Below are 14,594 nucleotides of genomic sequence, written 5' to 3' on the forward strand. Positions count from 1 at the left end.
TTTTTAATGTTTTTTTAAATTTATTTTTGAGAGACAGAGAGATATAGCATGAGCAGGGGAGGATCAGAAAGAGAGGGAGACACAGAATCTGAAGCAGGCTCCAGGCTCTGAGCTAGCTGTCAGCACAGAGCCTGACGTGGGGTTCAAACTCAAACTGTGAGATCATAACCTGAGCCAAAGTCCGACACTTAACCGACTGAGCCACCCAGGTGCCCCAATGTTGGTTGTTTTAATCCACCAAGTTTGGGGGGTGATTGTCACATAGTAATTAACAACTAAAACAATGACATAACACTAGCATTCCAAACCAGGTTTCTTTATTCCAAAATCCTTTGCCTTTAACTTCTGATTTCTGGAGACAGACTCCCATGTTCCACACCTCACTCACCAACATCATCTTCTCCACTTCCACCTTTCTCTTTCCAGTAGATTCTGGTAGCAAACATTCCTGATTGCTGACAAAGGATTTGGGAATCTTGGTTGAAAAAGCCAGCAATGGTGCCTGCAATCCCTTCATTGGTCATTGGACAGGAGTGAACATGTGACCCATTTCTGATGGTGAAACAGCAGGCTGAGCCACCTGGAGGGCTGTGGGGAAAGGTTTCCTTTTTCTGGAGGACAGAAACGCCAGAACACACAACCTGTTTCTGACTGTGCTTGCTGCCCGCCATCTTGCAGCAGAGAAGGGGGCCTACCTGAGGCCAGAGGCAACTGTGGATGGCAGAAAACAGACACTGACGTCACCAGGATCACTCAGACACTCAGACAGAGCCATGCTTGGAATCCATAGTGTTTTTCTTTGAATTTTCCCATTTGCTTAAGCCAGTTTGATTTTTTTTTTCTTTTTACCAGTAGTCAAAAGCATCCCAGTGGATAGAGTTCCAATCATCAAATGAAAGGATCCATCCATCTGGTTGTTGAGTCCTTTATTCCTTGCAAAAACCAAAGTGAAAGTTCAGAGGACATGGAGGCTGATTCCCAGGAGGCAGACCTCAATTTTGACCTATATTTCTGACCCATGTCTGCTCCTTTTGGCTGGGTTTAGCAGTAAGCAGCTGCCTTGGGATTCAGAGCAGGATGACTGTAGGATGGGGTAAAGGAAGAAGACTTGGGGAAGTTCTGGGGAGCATGACTCAAAATGAGGGCCAGAGATCTGAGTACACAACAGATACTCTGTGCATGTTAAAATTCTCCCTTCTGTTGGTCCCAACCTTTCTTCCCATCCCTGGACTCCAGGAAACACGTGGTATGTGCCTTCATTCAGAGATGACCTTCAAAACATTTAACGACTGGTATGCTCAGATGCCGACCAAACAAAACAGAGGGCCCATGCCATGCGGGGGCAGGGTCTTGGAGGCCCCTGTTTGGGGATCATGGGGAAGTTGGGGCCACTGGGTGGGAAGGAGGTCCTTGAGGTCAGTTCAGGCCAGAAAAGACAGACGATGCATACGGTGAGGCAGGTGGATGGGCCGTCAGGACAACATGTGTTTACCCGTCTGGACTTACTTGCTGAAATTTTAACAACCTGTTCAACGCTACTGAGGCACACTAGACAATTCTATTCTAATACATATTACATTCTATGTGCCTCTGTCTGCTCTGCTGGCTTGGGGACCCCAGAGGCCAGAGGCACAGTGACACTCACTCATTTGCATATCCCCAGCACACAGGCCATCTCAACGCAGTTGGGTGAATTGAACAGAGTCAACAATATAAACTCCCAAGACCCATTCTCTTCATCTAGTCCAGATTCTGAATAAAGAAGAATCTGACTGGTCACAGCCATTTTCCTCTGAAACAATTATTTCTTTGAAGCAGAGTTATGGGGAGTTAAGGTGACCTCTGACAGTCCGACCTCCTTCGCACTGAGATAGTTCAAGATTAGACTGTCTCACTGAGGAGAGCAGATGGCAGAGGGAGCTGGGGGGAGAGGGCAGCCCCCCGTGTCTTGCAGGCTGTGGTGCACGCTGTGCCTCCATCATCATTAGTGATTCAACAGTTCTCATTTGACTGAGAAAGAGTGCAAAACCCGGCTCCATACGACCTTGCCCTGGGAACTCCTCGAACGAGCCAGGAATCCCAGGATGTGGGCTCTGTCTGGTTCTTGAGGGCACTGCTGTGTCCTATTCATCTTTCTTCTCCCCTGCACAAATCCTGGGCTCCAGAGCCAGCTGCTGGGAGCCTGAGTGAGGGAATGAATGAATGAGTGAATGAATGAAAGAGGGCACCCTCCTTTGCAAGTAGTTTTGAAATGCAGACATGAAATGAACTTTGGAGTCAGAGTAAGTTGGGTTCCCATCCAGGTTTTGTCACTTAAAGCCTATTGAATTCAGGAAAATTCCATAGTTTAGATAAATTTCCGTTTCTCAGAAACAAATAGATATAATAAAACCAACGTCAAGGGGTCACAACTCATGTAAAGTGCCCACTATAATACCCAATAGTGCTCAGTGAATTCCAGTTACTCCACCTCTACCATCATTTTCATCTTTTTCTTCCTTTTACTTTCTTTGTTTTAACATTATTATTATTATTACTACTATTATTCTTTTTTTTTAAGTTTATTTTTTTTTTTGAAGGATAGAAAGACAGAGGGTGAGTGGGGAGGGGTAGAGAGAGAGAAGGAGACAGAATCCGAAGCAGGTTCTGAGCTGTCAGCACAGAGCCCGATGTGGGGCTCGAATTCACAAGCTGTTAGATCATGACATGAGCTGAAGTTGGATGCCTAACCAACTGAGCCACCCAGGCGCCCCCTATTATTCTTAAACTCACTCCTGGCCAAACTCTTTGAATGTAATAGAACTGCCTGGTTTGAGGGTTCCCCCCCCCAACCTAAATAAGGTCTGGATAAATCTGCATATAATGGTATCCCTAAACAGTCGTCCATTTATGGCCATTTCACTTGCATCCACTAAAGGAGAAGAGCTATTAGAGACAAGCCTAAGAAAGCATGTCATGTTCAAACACAGTGGGTACGGACTTCAGTGCTCTTCTCCCTCCTAATCTTCACTGGGCACTTATGGTGTGCTGGGCACAGTGCAAAGCTCCCTACTATTCTTAGCTCTTTCATAATCTCTATTACAACAAGGGAGATGGGTATCAAGGTAATCTTCAATTTATTGATGAGGAAAGTAAAATTCAGAGAGGTTAAATGAGGAAGTCAAGGGTATGAGAGTAGCAGAGCCAGGATCATGAGCATGGTGGTTGGCCCCTACCTGCCATTTCATCCTCCCCTGAGGCATAGATACTTCTGATTTGGAGTCATAAGCTCCACCTTTAACTCCAATGAATGACTCTAATTGGTTTAAACCAATCACTGAAGTCTTAGCCTTTTTGCACAGTGATTGGCTCAAATAAACCAGACTGTAGCCAATCAGTGCAGGGCATTCTCCTAGCCAATCATACTTAAGTGACTGACTTTTCTTTCACTGGTTGTGAGAGACCAGTTCTCCCTCTTCTTCCCCTGCTGGCCCCTAGTTAGGAAGCCCAATTGCAACCTACAGACAGTCTTTCATCCTTGAGGGAACTTAGGGAATCAGTCTGAGAAGAGCCACTGATGTCTTTGAGCCCCTGGACCAATCAACTCAGAAGCCTGCTCTGTCTCTGGACCAATATAAGCCACTAAATGTACTTTGCTGTTAAACTAGCTTGGTTTTTCTGTTGCCTGTCATCAGAAGCATTCCAAATGATATGGAAAGAATAAAACCCAGGTCTGAGCCATGATCCGTGCATACCATCTGTGTTACACTCTTTCCTGCTTCTCTAGCTCATCCTCTTGAAACTCATATCTTTATGAGAAGCCTCATAGTACTGCTGTGTCTCAGCCAGTCTACAACATTTCTGGGACAGTTAGTTTTCCTACTGGAAGGTCAAGGCCCCGGGAGGTAGCTGGTGGGCATGTGAGGTCACTCTTTCAAATGGGTGACTGGAGGCCATTAGAGCAAAGATGGTGGCTCTTTATGAATACAGGGTAATGGAAACCTCTTCTTGGGGTGACTTCAGTCAAGGAGGGCTTTAGAGAAGAGCAGATTTCAGGGGGGACTAGAAAAGCAAACAGACAGTTGTGATGCCTGCTTATCAGGCCTTGATGTATTGAACATGTTAAAATGCTAGCCTCCTCTAACTACAATCTAATTTGTACAAGCGCTTAGAAAGAACACTGAATGTATCAGAGCTTGAGGTGCAAAATATTACAAAATAAATCATGACTGGTAAAATCGTAGAGCTATCAGGAGATCCATTTGAAAAGACAGTTAGCAAAGTCAATTTAAGGCACATTCATCAAGCTTTGGAATCATGGAGACCCCATCACATGGCTTTCCTTCTAGCCAGCCCAAGAGGATTCTAGAATTTAAGGCTAAGCACAGCTGAATCCTGACAGAAATCAGATGACTGGAAATTTTAATAAAAACGTTTGAAGAGGTAAAAGAAAATGCCAGCCCAAGTGGCTGAGATAAAAGGATGATTTTTTTTGCTTTCCCTTTTCCTGGGTTAGCGCACACCCATGATGGGAATTGCTCTTGGTCTCCACCTGCGGATTTAGTCATGCTCAAGCTTCTAAGTCCGGGTATTAAGTCAGTCTCCCAGACCTGGGGTCAGGTGACTCTGACAATTAAGGGTTGCCTGCAGTGAGTCTCAAATCGTGGCTGCCTGCAATTGAAGGACCCGTATTGATCTCACCAGGAAGCATCCAACCTTCCTGAGAGCTGGCCATCCTAAATTCTGACTGGCCATTTTCTTTTCCCAGGCTTCCAGTCTCAAACAAGCACAATCCCCTTGGCCCCTGGGCTGACCCACTCCACAGATGTGTGGTGTCACCCCCAGGGCCCATCTGTACAGCCTTGTCTGTTTCCCCTGGACCCTGCCCCCATCCCCAGGCAGAGGGCATCAGGCCAAAATATGGTGTCTTCCTCCTCCCACCTGGCCCAAACTATTGGAGGAGGGATGACCTTGACTTATGAGTGGTTTAGAGAGTGGTGCTTCTCAAACAACGTATGGTGAACAACTCGTGTTCTTACTCCCAGTCTGTTATGGAATAAAATGTGGGCTCCCTGTATATATCTAGCATGTATCTTATACCACATGTGACTCACAATGCAAATCTGACAGTCCTGCGCTCAGCTATTCAGTGAAATATGCCCACTGATCATGGACTTGGATGTCACGGCAATGTCAAATTATAAAATATTCCCACTGCTTCCTTTCTGTTTCTGTGCTTATCTCGTCACAGACTGGTAATAAACAGTTCCCATCTGTGATTGGCACTTCGAGTAACATTTATTTACAACACTGTTTCTCAAAAATGTGGCCCCTAGGCAACAACAGCAGCATCACCCAAGAACTTACTACAAATGGGAATTCTCAGGTTCCCTCCTGGACCTCTGGAGTCAGAAACTGGGGCTAGATCCCACAAATCTGGACTTTTACCAGCCCCCTGGGGGGTTGTGAGGATGTCACACAGTTGGGCAGGAGAAAGGGCTAATAACAACAGGTATGTTTGGATATTTCTTCTATTAGAGATGTAAGTATCATTCAAAGGAAATGATTAAGTCTGTCTCAGTGACTGCTGAGCTCAGTTTTTTTAAGCTTCAAAATGTATTGGTTCTTAAGTTAATAAGCAGTGCATTCCACAGAAATATATTCTTATCTTAATGTTGGCTTTCTGATGTTAATCTTTAATAGATTTAGAAATGAGTGATCTCTTCCATTTTACAGCCTCTCCTCACCCCACTCCTGTGTTTTGCATCACTTTCTAGCAACTCTTCGATAGCACACACACAGAAATGCTCAGAAGGAAGGAGCATTAAGGGAGGGACCAAAAGACTCTCTGAGCACAAGGATCGTGAAGCCCCTGTCCATGTGTCCCCAGTACCTGGCACCTGGCTCGTTGTACATGCTCAGTCGATCTTAATGGAATAGATACGTGGATGAATGGACAAATGGAAAAATGAAACTGGATAAGCTAGAACTTTGTGAAAGGATGTTCTGATTTCTTGACTTTCTGATTAACTGGCAAATCTTCCACTTTCCCCAGAAAGTACATTTTGTTTTTCATCTAGTTTGAGTGAAGGTCTATTCATTGCAACACAAAGGTCACCTGCCTAAAAGACGGCTCTGTTCAAGTGTAATACATTCAAATTATATCTCTTCTAAGGGACATGTTGCCCAGGTGCCTCAGGCCAATATAAAATAAAGAATTTCATTTTGGTGAACTTTATTATTGAGAATGAATTTGATTGAAAACCCCAGTCAGAGAAAAGCAGATCAAGGGATTATAGCCCATGAACTACAGCAAACATATGCTATTATTTTATTATTTTGGGTGAAATGTAAATTATTTTCACTATTAATACTTACATGAAGCACATTCACATTTGGCCATGCCATGAGCACAGTTGGTAAAAATGGTTCTAATGAGCAGCTCAGAATTGTTCAGGCAGGATTTATCAACCAGAAAGGGGAAAATTAAGCAAATGAAAATCATATCACGTACAAACAAATGAGAGAAAAGTGAAAAACATCCAACAATTGGTTTGTGTGCCCAGGGCCAAGCTGTGAGCGTGAGGCATTCACAGATATTGATGAAGTCTCTGTCTGAAGCTTCACAGGCACAACGCAAAGACACCCCATCAGTTTGAACTGTTCAGTCGCAAGATGACTGAACTGATCAGTCATTCCAAATGCCTCGAGAATCTGTCTGTAACTGTCAGCATATGTTGCCTCTCCTGCTTTCACAGTATCTTCACACCAAAAACTCCCCTACTTAACGCAGAATAAATGCTTGGTGGCAACACAAAGGTAAGGAAACCTACAAGCACCAACGAAAAAACTCCAGTCTCTGGAGCTCTTTTGTGATCCCTGTTATCCCATCCTGGAGAAATTGAAGATCTTCTCCAGAACAAAAACTTTACGGGTGATCCAAGTTCAAACCTTAACTCTCCCTTTTCACACATGGTGTTCCCCTCCATGAAATGGGAAAAACAACACAATCTGCCTCATGGGCTTTTAATTTTTGTTTTGTTTTGTTTTCTGCAAGATTACATAAGCCAGTGCACATGGAACACTCATTCTCCTGTCTGGCTATTCGTATTAGTTATCCCTCATCAAGCATTAAGCATAGAGTTTTTCTGGGTTTGCCCCACAACAGCTCCCTGGGATTAGCTATTTGAGTTAACATTCAAAGTCAGAGATTAGATGACTCATGACAAACTCTGCTCCAGGGCTGAGTTTACATCACACTTCATGAGCTGGTTGTGAAGGACATGATGCTTTTCCCACCCAAAAACATACTGTTTCTGGAAATATTCCAGTTGATGGCCATGAAGCCATAAAGCAATAGTAATAAAAAAAAAAATAGTATCAGCTCTGCAGAGAGCGACAAACTAAAAAGAATTCCAAACTCATGCCTGCCAAGTTTTCCCTTATTTGGAAGTCGCCCATGTGAAATTCTAGAACTCTCCACAGGTCACTCACAGTCTGTCCATTAGCTTTCCTGTTTGCTGTCTTCTTGTCTACTTACATCAACTCTTCTTAATATTTAAGAACTTTTCAGGAAATTCAGTTTTAGAAAGACAGCAAAGGAGCTTTGAATTGGCAAAAGCTTCACATTTCAGAGGTGATACTAATCTAAAGAAACACACTATTATCTTAGTAATTTCCAATTGTTCCTGGAAGCATTTTACTGCAGAGACCACTGCCAGCTATTAAGTAGAGGAGACTCGTTTTGGTTGCCAGAATTAGCTGAAATTAAGATCCTTTGACATCTTCTTACAGAAAAGAGTCAGTTTCAGTACAAACAATTTGGAATTTAATAGATTGTGACAGGTTATAAAATTCTATGCATTTGAAAGAAAAGCTTTGCCGGTGGAATAATGTGTTTCTAATTTACACATAATAGGCCCATGAAGCTATGACTAGAAGGACATTAAAGTAATGAGGAAATTCCAGTTATAGACACTTTCTGTAGAGATCTTAAAGATTATGATTAGGGCAGTCATTTTCCCAAGTGCCACGTACAGCTCAAGTCAAAATGAAGGTGGCCAGGACAAAGGAAGGAGACCGGAAGGGCAGCGAGCCTCAGTGTCGAGGCAGGGAAAGCATTTGGGGGAGAGATGCTCACCCCAGAGGTGGGGGTTGTGTTAAACGTAATAAATGCTGCATGTACTGAGGGCCGACAAAGGCCTAGCGCTGGATGCTGGTCGGTGAACGAGGAGGAATCACCGACGACAGGAGCCATAAGAAGGGCCAAGAGATTTTCATGGATGAAACTCTTCACAATAAAAAAGAATTCTGCTTTCCTGTGATTCTCTGTCCCCAGAGTTGTCCACTCCACCCTACTGATGATGAACATTACCTACAATGGATCCCTTAAGTGCCTTCCTTATTTTAAAGATCTCACTGCTACCGCACTATTTAAAGTGTATGCTACATGGCAAAGAAAATTTTGAGTGTGTCATTTGATGTGAGTTTGGGTAGCAGTTCTCGTACCATAAATTGATACAGCGATAGAGGAAGTAGCTCGTGCAAAACAGCAGAGAACATGCTCCAGGTGAAAGGCACGTGCTTTACTTTAAGGTCGATTAGGGTTTTTCTGCCCTCTTTTGAGATTGGTTTCTCAAGTATAAGTTGATGTAAACTAGAAGAAACTTCCTGTCTGACTAGAAATGATCGGAATCTTATTCTGTGATTGCTTCTACTATTGTTTCTCTTCTGAGTACTGCATCTAGCTTATTATAGGAAATCAATAAATACTGACCACCCGGGTGGTAGGAGACCTGGTAATTTTGCTCTTTCTGAAAAATTTTCTCAGTCAGAGTTTCATGCTCTCTTCTTTTACCTCTCTACCTTTCAAAAATACATTTTTGAGCATTCTCTGTATGCCAGTCAGGTTCTAAGCACCCGAGAATGAGATCCCCATGTTTGGAGAACTTCCACTCTATGGAGGACGGGTAGGGAAGTGGAGGATAGTGAACTCAGAGAATAAGATCCTTCCTCTTTGCGTCTCATTTTACTCATGTGTCCTATTTCCGCTCTAGTGCGCTCTGGTCTGATAGTGTCTTGTCCACGAGAGGGAACTTTCTTAGTTTGGTCTTGCCTGAGTATGAAAGAGAGAGAGAGAGGTTGCAAAGGAAGTTGGTGAATGTCACTTTCACTTAGAACCCTGCCTCTGGGCCAGTCTGCGAAGATGATGGATTTATGGTTTAAAGAAAACCATATAACCACAGAAGAACAGAAAAGGTCCAAATAAAACAAACTAGTGCTTATACTAGCAGCTTGGCTCCCCCAAAGCCCATCTCCCTCTTTTTCTTTTAATGCACATTTATTTTTGAGACAGAGAAAGACCGAGCATGAGTTGGGAAAGGGCAGAAAGAGAGGGAGACACAGAATCCGAAGTAGGCTCCGGGATCTGAGCTGTCAGCACAGAGCCCAATGCTGGGCTCAAACCCATGAACTGTGAGATCATGACCCGAGCCAAAGTCAGATGCTTAACTGACTGAGCCACCCAGGCGCCCCAAGCCCATCTCCTTCTGATCCATTCAAGAGGCGTAACATTTAGTTACAAGACATTCTTTTCTTCCTCATCCACAATGAGGAATGTCTTTGTGACACTATATAGTCACCTAGAGAAAAGAAGCCCGGCAGCATTGTTTAGCATTGGATAGGAAGACATTTTTAACCTTGCAGCTGGTTTGTTATCTTGAGGTGTTCTGGAATCCATTTTTCTATAACTACAGTTTCCTTCAAAAAAGAATATAATAGAAATTTTCTCATTCCTCTGTGGTCATTGTTTCTCAACCATTAATAAAATTTCCAGAAATAAGAGCAAGAGCCGCGGAGGCCCCCATCTGTTTAGAATGCACTGTTTTTTCATCGCACACAGCAGAAGTTTTCACCACAGCAGCATGAGAATTACCTCACTACAGGGAGACTAGAATCTGGGTTTCTGCTGTTCTCAGTCCTGAGGACTTGAAAACTTCAACTCCACTCAAAGCGAAACCACATTCTTCTGAAAGAATTTTGAACATAAACTTGCATTTTCGGGTAGTGATTTTTTATCATGATTTTTAACATGAAACAACATTGGTTTGCAGTTGAAAGAAAGACAGGCTATTGTCACTGCTTGGGCTTCTAGAAAACCACACCCCTGTAGATGAAACTTTGGCCTCCAGACTGGCCTATGCACCAGATAATCGTATTCATTTATTTGCAGAACGTCTCACATGGAATTTTAAATTCAGAAAGAATCTTCATGATGATGTAGTCTTATCCTCACCCCTCCCAAATCTAATATTTATGTTTCTTAAAGGACTAAATGTAGCTACAAATAAATCAGTGTTTGTGATACATGAAAAATGCAGGGCACGGATATCTGCAATGAGATTCATACAGAGAATCCATGGAGGAACAAAAAGATGCAAAAAGCAAAAATTTCGAGTGGCCACCTGCATGTCAGCAACCCACGGTGTGGGAGGTGCATACCATCCTGGCTGGTGACTTACAGCTCCACCACGACAACTAGAAGAGAGAAAACACCTTCGTTTTAAAAAGAAGTTCCCAGCCCAGCACATTGATGTTACTTGCTGCCACTTTTCTTTAATCTGTATTTCTTAAAAGATTTTTTTAATGTTTATTTACTTTTGAGAGAGAGAGAGAGTGAGCAGGCAAGAGGTAGAGAGAGGGAGACACAGAACCCAAAGCAAGCTTCAGGGCTCTGAGCTGTCAGCACGGAGCCTGACGCTGGGCTTGAACTCACAAACCATGACATCATGACCTGAGCCGAAGTCAGACACTTAACCGGCTGAGCCACCCAGGCACCCCTTTTAACCAACATTTCTTAAAGGCATCTATACAATTCACTGTTTCTGAAATCAATACTTTGGGGTCATTCGTTTGGAAGTATTTCCTTTTACATAAGTACTTTGACCATATGTACATTTGTTTAGCATTTAACCAAACCTATAAGATACTTAGAAGCAGTCAAAGTGAAATCTATCAAATGACTTCCAGTCTGGTAAGGAATACGGGAAATTTGAAGAGAGTTTTGCCAATGGTTTCCAAACATTGTAAAAGTGTACATATCGTTTGACCCTGCAAATCTACTTCTAGGAATTTATCCCAACACTGCAGATTATCCAAATGCCCGATGCTAGGTATTAAGGGAATTAACACTAACTTCCTCTAACAATACCAAATCTCAGTGGCTTAATGCGATCAAGATTATTTTTCACTCACGATAAAGTTGATGGCCTTCTGTGCAGTGATTTGGATAGCCTGACTCTTTCTATCTTATAGTTCTGCTGTCTTTCAGAACCTCAAAGTACTCATTTAGATCCCTGCATTCATCCAAGAGATGAATGAAGAGAGAAAGGATAAGGAGGAATGCCTGAATGTGGTACGGGCTGGATATGGCTTACATCATTCTGACCACATTTCATTGGCCAGAAGATGCTCATCTGGCCACAACTGCAAGGGATGTTGGGAGTCCTTATCTTCCCCTTCTTGGCCATCATGGATTGGTGAGCCTCTACCTGATCTCTGGCACGATAACAGATTGGCTTAATGAAGTATGACACATCCATCAATGGGACACTAGGTAACTATTAAAAACGAAGTTGTTAGAAGATTTAACAAAGTAGAGGAGATTTGTACTATAGTGAATGAAAAAGACAAGCAAGAAAACATTTGGGTTATGGTCTTGACTTTGTCAAAAAATATATATTTATAAATGAAAATCCTAGAACATATACCTTAGTGCTTCTTCCTGAGTGGTGGGTTGCCACCTTTTCTACCCTGTGTTTTTCTGTATTTTCTCAGCTTCATACCATGAATACGAACTACATCTTCTAATCAGAACGGTTGTTAAAATTAACTGTACTTTAGAATAGTGTCATTGCAATATAATGGAAATCATACATGTGATTTTAACTAAGCAGAAAAAGAATCAGGTGAGATTAATCTCAATAATATATCTTATTTAACCTAATATGCTCAACATTATCATTTCAACATATAGTCAATAAAATTAAAATACTATAATTTAAAATACTGATGAAGCTTTTTAATACTTGTTGTATTTATACAGAGTTTGGGGATATGGACGTATCTTATGCCTTTAGCAGATCTCACTTTGGACCAGCCTCACTTCAAGGGCAGAGCCCCATGCGGCCGGCAGCTACTGTATTGGGCTGCGCAGCCAGAGAGTGGTAGGTAGGCAACAGGCAGGGAGTTCAGTAGAGGACAACCCCCCATGTGAGGACTGGAAAATGTCTCATGAAAGAGCTGAGTTTGGAATTGGGCCTTGAAGGATATTATTAACAGTCCCATCAATTACCATAATACTGATAACGCCTAACATTTATTACATGCTTACTATACGCCCATCACTGTGCTAACCATAGGCTTTGGTAGGAGGAGGAAACAGACTTTCTGAAGAACAGCAGCAAAAGCAGAGACCTTGGAGGAAGGTCAGGACACTTGCAAGCATGGGGGGTGGGGTGCGGTTGGAGAGGGATTGGAACAGTTCGGCATTGGACACTTCGGAAAACAGTAAAAGAGAAAACGGGAGATCCATTTGGAACCAAGTTTAGAAGCACTTTGTGAAGGGGGGATCTTCATGCCTACTCAGTGAGAAAATGTGGTAACAATAACACAAAACACTCACTAAGCACCCATTTTACAGAGAAGGCAATTGAGGCATGGAGAGGTTAAGAAATGTTCAGGGGTCACACAGTGTGTGCCCGTGTTTGGCAGAGCTTGGATTCCGACCCAAGCATTTCTGGCTCCAAAGTGCACACCTTAACTGCTCACAAACACCACAAATTTTGGAACCAGAGACCCGGATTTACATCCCAGGCTCTGTGCTATCTCACTGGGATTTGAATCAGTTCCCTGCACACCCAGGAGCTTCAGCCCCCTGCACCCCAGCCCCATGAAAGTGGGCACGTCCTGCCAATCTGAAGTGCCATTGTGTGGATGCGATGGCACTAGGCGCAGAAGCACCAATGACACTGCCTGGCACAGAACAGATGCCGGTGGAGGCTGGCTGGCCCACAAAATGCCATGGGGAGCCATTTCAGGCCTTTAGGCAGGGAATGGGTGACTGGACTTACACTTCAGGAAGATTTATGCTGGAAATAGCCATCTTCCTTGATTACTTGGCCGGATGGATAGGAGCAAGGAGAGATGTGTTAGGAAGATATTGCAATAGTCCAGATAAGAGGTAATAAGCATCTATGCTGGGACAGCGACAGGGAGATTGCAATCATATCCTCTAACTGTAGGGTATTAGAGCCAGAACGGGGTCTATGGAGAAGAGAGTCCAGACCTAAATGACTCATCCAAGACAGATATGCCACTAGTAAAGTTCATCCCGTTCTCTGGTTCACTGTTCTTTCTTTCACTCAGGAAGGGCTGGTATTAGACATCAATGCCAACATTTTCAACTCTTAATACAAATAAAAGTATCTCAGTTTTGTCTAAATCATAGACTTTCTACTTTTAGAGTATCTAGGGACAATCTCATGCAATCCTACCCCGGGCAACTCTCCCTCACTCCTAAAGGAAGGTAGAGAGACTGGAATCAGAACTATTTCCACACTACATATGGGCAAATCAAGGCATAGAGGAAAATGAATCTTATTTCTGGCTCAAATTCTCTCACATTTACTTCTAAATTAAGGGCGTGGGTTTTTTTTTAAATTAAAGTATGTTTTGGCTTTGAAAGGTTACTAAAATGTTGGCACAGTGATGTTGCTTTTAAAATTTCATGTTGGACAGAGTGTCACGGAAACAGAAGGGCTTACATCTTTTAAGATTATTCAGATTTTAAAGGTTAATGAGTACGGTTCACTTGAAATCATGTCTGTAGGAAGACTATTCTGTGATCAACCGGAAATTGAATCTCCGTAGTTGTTTTGTCTTAAATATAGTGAATGAAGGTGCATTTTGCTAAGAAAATGTGCTGAAATGCTACCTCTTTCCGTCTCCCATCTAGAGTGGAGGGAAGAAACCAACATCGTGTTTCTAGAATGTTTTCCTGTCTATGACGAATGGTGAATTCTACCACTAGAGGGCGCAGGAAAGAAAAGATGCGCTTTCAGATTATCGACACTAGGTGGCGCCGCTCTGCTAGTTTTCTGTGTGTTTTTAATTTCTTATACTTTTTATTCCTTTGTTTAGTAACAATGTTAATGGAGTAGCTTAAGTCATGCAAAGAAGCAGTTTTATTTTTTTCTATTCTTTTCTTAATATGTCTGTGTCTGTCATATATAAGTATATGCTTATATAATATACTGATGTAAGTATGCTAGGGGAAGTAGAACTAGTAATTCCTCACTGTATTTCCTCATAGTGTACAAATTAGTTCTATTTTGCTCCTGCATTAATTTTGAGGACATTCAAGTATGGCTCCAAATTTAGTTTTTTTTTTTTTTTTTTGGCCTGTCACTGTCTCAGATTCTTTAGAGTTTTGTTGGAGATTTCACTTCAGTTTGATTTTAAAAGAGACATAATACTGAATCACATTAGAGTTATCAAGATGTGACATAACTCAAATACCGGAACGAAAAATAGGTCTCAATAAGAGAATTGAAAAT

This window comes from Suricata suricatta, chromosome 2, assembly GCF_006229205.1.
Source record: "Suricata suricatta isolate VVHF042 chromosome 2, meerkat_22Aug2017_6uvM2_HiC, whole genome shotgun sequence".
Lineage (NCBI taxonomy): Eukaryota > Metazoa > Chordata > Mammalia > Carnivora > Herpestidae > Suricata > Suricata suricatta.